This window comes from Engystomops pustulosus, chromosome 6, assembly GCF_040894005.1.
Source record: "Engystomops pustulosus chromosome 6, aEngPut4.maternal, whole genome shotgun sequence".
Taxonomy (NCBI): domain Eukaryota; kingdom Metazoa; phylum Chordata; class Amphibia; order Anura; family Leptodactylidae; genus Engystomops; species Engystomops pustulosus.
Genome location: NC_092416.1, coordinates 182,912,637 through 182,921,589, shown reverse-complemented (window position 1 = coordinate 182,921,589; position 8,953 = coordinate 182,912,637). Strand labels below are relative to the sequence as shown.

General features: G+C 43.8%; 1 pseudogene; it reads right to left on the bottom strand.

Annotated features, from left to right (window-relative positions):
* Nucleotides 1–2,577: 2,577 nt before the first annotated feature.
* LOC140066008 (uncharacterized) lies at nt 2,578–8,401 on the bottom strand (annotated as a pseudogene).
* Between the last annotated feature and the right edge of the window lie 552 nt (nt 8,402–8,953).

Genomic DNA, 8,953 nt, shown 5'->3' with positions numbered 1-8,953 from the left:
TTTAAACACGGACTGGAGCTCCACCAGAAATGTTGTGAGAGTAGCCGTGACCGGGTCGTCTCTGTCCCAAACAGGGGTAGCCCAGGCCAGGGCTTTCCCGGAGAGGAGACTGACGATGAATGCCACCTTGGATCGCTCTGTGACAAATTGAGATGGCATGACTTCAGCACTGGGTTACATAGACATGGGTTGGGCATAGACAGCCGTAGCCTAGGTTCAGCGTCAGGAAGACAGGTTGGGGTAGCAGCAGCTTCGGGAGCAATCTCTGGAACCTGTTGCTGATGTTGAGCAGCTAGCAGCTGTTGCAGCATGGCGGTGACCTGTCCCAGCTGGTCGCGTTAAGCGACAACCAGCGGGATTGCTGAACCACAATGGTGGCAAGATTGGGCCGACCGGGAAGCAGAACCTCGGCCCCGAATCTTACTGTCAGGATTCGGGATGAGTGGATCCTCTGGACCACCGCGGGAGGTGGTACTAGCCGACACCTGGGACCGGAATCTAAGTGGCACCTGGTCTTCACCAGAGCCCGCTGCAAAGCAAGATGGTCTTGAGGTAGGGTACCACCAGGTCATTCTACAGGTGTGACTAGCCCGCGGTGGCAGCCGAGGTTAAGGTACCTTAACGGAAGACAGTCTCGTGGTCGGGTCCAGGCACAAGTTCAGGGCAGGCGGCAGAGATGCAAGGTCATGTCCAATCCAGGGTCAGCAATGGGAGGTCCAGGCAGATGAGAAAGGGAACACAGGCACACGGGACACAGGAAATCAGGAACACAGCAACACGAAGGAACTCTGGTAACACAGGAACACGGAGGGACTCTGGTAACACAGGAACATGGCAACACAGGAACACACTGGAATGCAGGAATACTCAGGAACTCAAAATCTTTTGAAGCTGGCGCGCGCGCCTCTAGGGCTTGGGTACGCTCATGCTTCCAAAAGGCAGAAAATTCTACCTTGGGGTCAAAATAAAAAACTGTCTGGTTCCCTTGGACTTTATTACTGATCTGCTAATATAATTATAATCTAGAAGTTCTAGTGCTTGGGTGGCAGATGATAAGTTCTCTATGACGGCCTAATAGCACTCTTTTTTTTTAAATTGTATTTTTATTATTAAAGACATAACAAGAATTATCAAGTACATATTTTTCAATAATAATACGAGAGTAAGACAGAGTTTGTCCCATGGAATATTAAAAATTGCACTTTCCATTGGGATAACAAGAGTTCCTTCAAACCTAAGCCTAACAGTATAATATTCCCATAATATTAAAGCTTTACAGAAGAAGCCATTAAAATTATACCCAACAGGCCCAAGTCCCGCAAGATATTTCATTTCTACAAGTCTCTGTCTAAAAATTTATGGGTAGATTCAAACTGCGATATCTTTCTCCTACATTGGAGGGACCTGGAGGACGTAGAAAAGGACAAAAAAAAAAAACAGACAGAGGGAAGCCATTCATACTTAACAATAACAACAAATAACATTTCAAAGGGGGGTATCCATATCACTCTCCCTCTCCCGCCCGCTCTTCTACCCAGAAGCGATCCCATTGCTCACATGTTCTATCAAACAATGAAATGCGATTATTTAGGGAGACAGTCAGGGATTCCATACTGCGAGTTTCCCTTACCCTGGAGAGTAGGTCCATTCGAGAGGGAAGGGCTTGCCTTTTCCAGAACTGCGCTATCAAACACCTCGCAGCCGTGAGGATGTGTAAACTCAGTTTAGTAGCTGTCTTGGCCATGGGCTGAGGGGAGACATTCAACAGGTAAAATAAAGGAGAGTGGAATATCCACCGCTACCACCGCCTGGAGGAGAGTCTTCACCTCCTGCCAAAAAGGCTGTATGAATGGACATGTCCAGAAGATGTGCTGAAGAGTCCCCCCAACTCCATAATTTTATAGTGAATGAAATAGGGCGTAGCTGAGAGCTGGGTAACGCGGGTGCCTCTTTAGGCCAGAAATAGGAGTTAGGGTGAAAGGGGGCCAACCACAATTTTTCTACTCAACTGCCTTCGTGATCCAAACATAGCAGGTAATGTCATATGATAGTGACAGACAACCTGCTGCAGGGCCCCCCAGAACACACCATAGGAACAATAATGAAGTCAATACCACACAATGTACTCTAGCTGCAACAAAAGTAAATAAACTACACAGTGTAGGGGTCTAAACAAAAAGGACCGAGTGTGTACCAACTCCATGAAACGCCACCAGGGTAATGGAGCCGCGGCGATACGCGTGGGGCATTGCCTGGGCTCCCTCCGGACCACCATAATACATCTGGTAACACCCTGTCTTTAGCTTTGCACACAGTCATCTGGGTCATTTGTTTCATCTGGCATACACACTGTATATTGTTGGTTGTACCGTCAGGACTGCTATATCCATTATTGCCCTGGTGGCGTTTCATAGAGTTGGTACACACTCGGTCTTTTTTGTTTAGACCCCTACACTGTGTAGTTTATTTACTTTTGTTGCCGCTAGAGTACATTGCGTGGTATTGACTTCATTAGTGTTCCTATGGTGTGTTCTGGGGGAAACTGCAGCAGGTTGTCTGTCACTATCATATGACATTACCTGATATGTTTGGATCACGAAGGCAGTTGACCTGCATTTTCGTGTTTTAATTGTTTTTATATTTTTGTCCATTGAGTTTCCTGTTTTGTATAAACTTTAAAAAAATATTGTTGATAATTATGGCTACTTGACACATGTCTTTCTTCCTTCTCACAATCTAAGGCTAAAACATCTGCAATCTGTTGCCAAAACATTTCCCCCCGATTTATAACGTGAATTCTGCTTTACCACTGTGGACGCGCGTTTGATGGTAAACAAGATCCGGTTTCTGAGAAAATCATTTTCCGCAATCTAAACATGAAAATGGCTTCTCCCCTGTGTGACTTCTCAGATGTCTAACAAGATGTGGTTTCTGGGCAAAACATTTCCCACATTCTGTACATGAATACGGCTTCTCCCCTGTGTGACTTCTTTGATGTAAAACAAGATTTGTAATGCGGGAAAAACATTTTCCACATTCTGAACATGAAAATGGTTTCTCTCCTGTGTGAGTTCTCTGATGTACAACAAGATTTTCAGTGTAGGAGAAACATTTTCCACATTCTGAACATGAATGCGGCTTCTCCCCTGTGTGAATTCTCTGATGTCTAACAAGATTTCTCATGTTTGGAAAACATTTCTCACATTCTGTACATGAAAATGGCTTTTCCCCTGTGTGAATTCTCTGATGTCTAACAAAACTTCCGAAGTGTAGAAAACATTTCCCACATTCTGAACATGAAAATGGCTTTTCCCCTGTGTGAGTTCTCAGATGTTTGGTAAGATCTGATTTCTGCCTAAAACCTTTTCCACAATCTGAACATGAAAATGGCTTTTCTCCTGTGTGGTTCATTTGATGAATAAGAAACTCATTATTTTGATTAAAACATTTCCCACATTCTGAACATGAATACGGTTTCTCCCCTGTGTGAATTCTCTGATGTCTTACAAGACTTCTTTTCTCTGTAAAACTTTTCCCACATTCTGAACATATAAATAGCAGTTTCCCTGTATGACTTATGATAATGTTCTTTGCAGTTCCTGATGATTCTGTAGATGGGACCAATTTAGTAGGATCAGGCGATGGATTGGTCCTGTGAAGGTCTGAGGATTCATCTGGGATGTTGTCCTGCTCTTCGGATGTATCTTCTGTCATATAAGGTTCCTCTGCTTCAGATTCTGATATCATATGTTCCTCTGAGCTCTTGGTACAGTCATCTGCAAAAAATGAACATTGGCTGTGAGAAAACTCTTTCCAGTGCACCAAAAGGTTCTGTATTATTACTGATGTAACATCTCAGCCTCTTCCTCCGAGGTCCTGGTGAGCAGTATTCCTGACCCTCATAGCTCCCACCTTCCAGCTTTTCTTAGTCTATGGGGGATATTTATCAGTCTTGTGGCGGTCCTGTATTCCTGTGGCGGTCCTGTAATCCTGTGGCGGTCCTGTAATCCTGTGGTGGTCCGGTAATCCTGTGGCGCTCCGAGGTCCTGCCAGCCATCCATCCGAGGTCCTGCCAGCCGGCCATCCCGAGGTCCTGCCTACCCGTGGTCCTGCCTTCCCATGGTCCTGCCTTCCTGTGTTCCTGCCTTCCCGTGGTCCTACCTGCCCTGTGTCCCTACCTTGGCTGCCACCGTGGGCCCAGTCACACCTGTGGAGCGACCTGGTGGCTCCCCGCCGCAGCAAGACCATCCCGCTTTGCGGCGGGCTCTGGCGAAGACCAGGAGTCCACTTAGACTCCACTCCCGGGTTGCGGCTGGCATCGTTATCTCCCGCGGTGGTCCAGGTAGTCTACAAGACTTTAATTCTGAGGGACTATCCCCATAGACTGTGACAACAATGAGATCCAATAGATGCATATAACACATACTGACATTCTCAGCTCTGCTTATCAGCTATCACTGTGTGTGTGTGTGAACTCGTCTTGGAATGTAGGTAGGAGGGGCCGATGCCGAGACATTGCATGGAGAAGACAGGAGAAGTTTTTCATGAGAAGAATCTGCCCTGTCTGACCCTAAAGTCAGAAGATTAATGGTCGGATCCAGGGGCAGCCGAAATTGTGTACACCAGGACTGATAGAGACAGGTGGGACTTATATCTGTGTAATGCTGTATTTCTGTTAATAACAGTGAATTAGAGAATGTGTTATTTTGTTATCCTGAGTACATATAAGAAACTTGTCTTCATGGGAGGAATACCCCTTCAAGTTTATTGATATCTTTAATGTATAGATTTCAAAAATTATGCAAACTGCAGCTAGAGAAAGAAATCTAACTAACTAAAGAATAAAGATCACAAAAGTCTAACATTACAAAATATATCAAATATGCAGAACTTATTATTAACCCAGTACTTCCAATATCATTGATTCATATTGTACAATGACCTATATTATGACTATATTAAATCTGACACCGACACTGAATGACAGTCACAGCTCGTTACTGTCAATATGTTCGAACAATCATTGCGACTGAAAGTACAGACATTTCCTAAACTACAGGCAATTCATTGGCTTCTCCCCGCGTGACTCCACCGACGTATAACTTGATCTGGGAATCCTGGAAGTGAAAATGGCTTCTCCGCTGTGTGAATTCTCTGATGCCTTACAAAACCTAGTTTATCATTCTACCCTTTTTCCGATTCTGTGCTTGATAAAGACGTCTAAACTTTGTGAATTTTCTGATGTTGAGCAAGAGACGATTTATCTCTACATCTTTTCCCACACTGTGGACATACAAATGGCTTCTCCCTTGTGTGGATTCGATGATGTATAAGAAGATCTGACTTCTGATAAAAACATTTCCCACATTCTAAACATGAAAATGGCTTCTCTCCCGTGTGACTTTTCTGATGTCTAATCAGACCTGATTTATCACTGAAGCTTTTGCCACATTCTAGACACGGAAATGGCTTCTCTCCTGTGAGACTTTTCTGATGTCTAACCAGACCTGATTTATCACTGAAGCTTTTGCCACATTCTAGACACGGAAATGGCTTCTCTCCTGTGTGAGTTCTTTGATGTCTAATAAGAGCCGATTTCTCATTGCAACATTTCCCACATTCTGAACATGAATACGGCATTGTCCCCGAGTGAATTCTCTGATGTTTGACGAGATTACCTTTTTCTTTAAAACTTTCCCCACATTCTGAACATAGAAACGGCTTCTCCTCTGTGTGACTTCTCTGATGTCTGACTAGATATGCTTTAACACTAAAACATTTCTCACACAGAGAACAGGAAAATTGTTTATGTGTTGAATGACTTCTCTCATGTTTGATGAGATTCGATCTGTCTGCAAAACATTTCCCACACTTCGAGCACGGAAATGGTTTTTCCCCCGTGTGAATTCTCTGATGTCCAATAAGAGCTGATTTGAACCTATAACTTTTTCCACATTCTGAACATGAAAATGGTTTTTCCCCACTGTGTCTTCTCAGATGGATAAAAAGAGATGATCTATCCTTGTAATGTTTTCCACATTCTGTACATGAAAATGCCTTCCACTCTGTGTGAGTTTTCTCGTGTTTTAAAAGATTCGATTCGTCGACAAAACATTTTCCACATACTGAACATGAATATGGTTTTTCCAATGTGTGAATTCGCTGATGTCTAACTAGATCTGATTTGAAGCCGTAACATTTGCCACATACTGAACATGAAAATGGCTTCTCCCCCGTGTGACTTCTCTCATGTTTCGCAAGATTTGATTTGTCTGTAAAACATTTCTCACACCGCGAGCAGGGAAATGGTTTCTCCCCTGTGTGGATTCTCAGATGTTTTACAAGGTCTGATTTCAGTCTAAAACTTTTGCCACAATCTGAACATAAAAATGGCCTGGTTTTAATTTTTTCTAGTTCGGCTTCTTGACATATATTTGGCTCCGTAGGTGAATTAGGATCACTTGGTAGATATTCAAAGTGAAGGACTGTGGTTATGTATGGGATAGTGTTGTGCTCTTCATTTTTATCTTGTGCAATATCACAATCTTCTGCTTTAATGTCTGAAGACGACAGAAGTCCCTCCAAGCTCCTGGTACAGTCATCTGCCAAGATAATGTTCAATCTAAGTTTATAAAAATTTTTTAAATTAAAATAAAATCAACAAAATAAATCATCAAAGTAGGGTCTTGTAGGAAGTGAAATCTGCCTAAACAAGTTCTAGGTATTTTACAGATACCCTTTTGTAAGCTCCTATCCCTGTCCTTACACAATGGGGCATATTTACTTACCCGGTCCATTCGCGTTCCAGCGGCGGCTTCTCTGACGAGCGTTCGCGTCTTTCGGCGATTCATGAAAGTCCTGCGCCCGATGTCCACCAGGTGTCGCTGCTGCGCAGAGGTCCGCCGGGTTGCGTCGGAGTTCACTGATCTCTTCCTGGTGCATGTAAGTATGGTGCGTGCGACCAATTTTTTTTTTTGTAAATGCGGCGGTTTTTCCGAATCCGTCAGGTTTTCGTTCGGCCACGCCCCCCAGATTTCCGTCGTGTGCATGCCAGCTCCGATGCGCCACAATCTGATCGCGTGCGCCAAATCCCGGGGCAATACAGGGAAAATCTGCGCAAATCGGAAATATTCGGGTAACACGTCGGGAAACCGCGAATCGGGCCCTTAGTAAATGACCCCTAATAAATTAATTATCTGAGAAAATGTTACAGATTTAACCCCCAAACTCCTCTTCAAAATACTCAGATCAGTACAGTAATTGTTTGTAGTGAAGTAAGAAACAAATGATCGGTTGCTCGCTTGAAATTTTGGTGGCTCTGACATGTGACACTGTTGTAGTGCAATCTTTAGAGGTTCCTGCACGGTTTGCTGATTGATACTATCTTTTTAATCAACTATAGGCAACTAGCATCTAGTATCAAATGAATCTAGAACATCTGAACATGCTGTACACTATGATCTATCATCCGTATTATAGCAAAGGGAATGATATTGTATTATGGGGTAAAAATCGTTCCCATCATTGTTCCCACTGAGATGTTCGTCTTAATTTTGACATGATGTTTTCCTTTACATTTAGAAAGGCATGTCTCCGATTTTTGCTTTTTATAAGGTCTCTTATATTTTGACACTGATGGAACATCTCAGTCTCTTCCTCCGAGGTCCTGGTGAGCAGTATTCCTGACCCTCATAGCTCCCACCTTCCAGCTTTTCTTAGTCTATGTCTCCATGTTCTGTATTGTGTTATCACTCGTCTCTGCTTTATCTAGTGGTTACTACTCACCTGGGCAGTTACCTGTAGGAATCTCCTCCTTACATCGCTCATCGCCCCTCACATATGTCTCTGGGGCAGGAATATTCTTCACATCTTCATCCTGATACACAAACTGAGAAACAAATATTGTAAGAAGTCACCAGACTGAGGTTTTAAATGAAAATAAAACATTAGCTTTAACCCTGTCAGATCATATTTGAACAGGAGTTATCTGAGAAACATAGCTGCAGATCTCCACCATGTTGATACTTTATTCCAAGCAGCAGCATCAAGTGCCAGAAACGAAGATAAACTGCAGGCACCATCTAATGTCTATGGTCATCTTCAGTTTACGAAAAAAACAGACTTCAGCTAAGACCTTCACAGATCGGAGAGAATATGTCATGAAGTCTTATCTCCATCTACCTGATGATCCTGTGGGACATATTTCTCCTCTGAACAATCCTGTGGTAGAAGAAGAGGACTGGGACATCTCTCCGGTGATGTTCTCTTACTGGATCTACCTGTAGGAAACATCCAGAGACTGAATTCCTTCTTTCCATACAGATAATGAAAGGACGTGTGGATTTAGTCCTGTCTATTACCTGCTGATGTGAGGGGCTGGTGGTCCTCCATCATGACGTCCTTGTACACATCTTTGTGTCCTTCTAAATACTCCCACTCCTCCATGGAGAAATAGACAGCCACATCCTGACACCTTATAGGAACCTGACACACACAATGATCCCGTCATCACCCAGATCCCTTCATAGCGTTACTGTATAATGTCCCAGCATTCCCAGCAGTGTCACCTCTCCAGTCAGCAGCTCCATCATCTTGTGGGTGACTTCTAGGATCTTCTGCTCATTGATGTCATCATGTATCAGGGGGTGAGGTGGAGGAGCCGGGATTGGGCTCAGGGTTCTCCCCCGTCCTTCATACACAGGGGCCTGACAGCGCCCACTAGAGGTCTTCTTCACTACTGTGTAATCCTGGTTATGGAGAGACACATTGATAAATCTCCCTCCATACATTTCCAGAGTCTCTCACCTCTCCAGTCCTATCATCTGTTATTCCCATAGATAATGATGTCATGTGACCTCATCACAATCTCTCACCTCTCCAGTAATATAGAAGAGAATCTCTAGGGTGAGCTGGAAGATTCTCTCTGCCATTGTGACTCTGTCCATCGTTGACG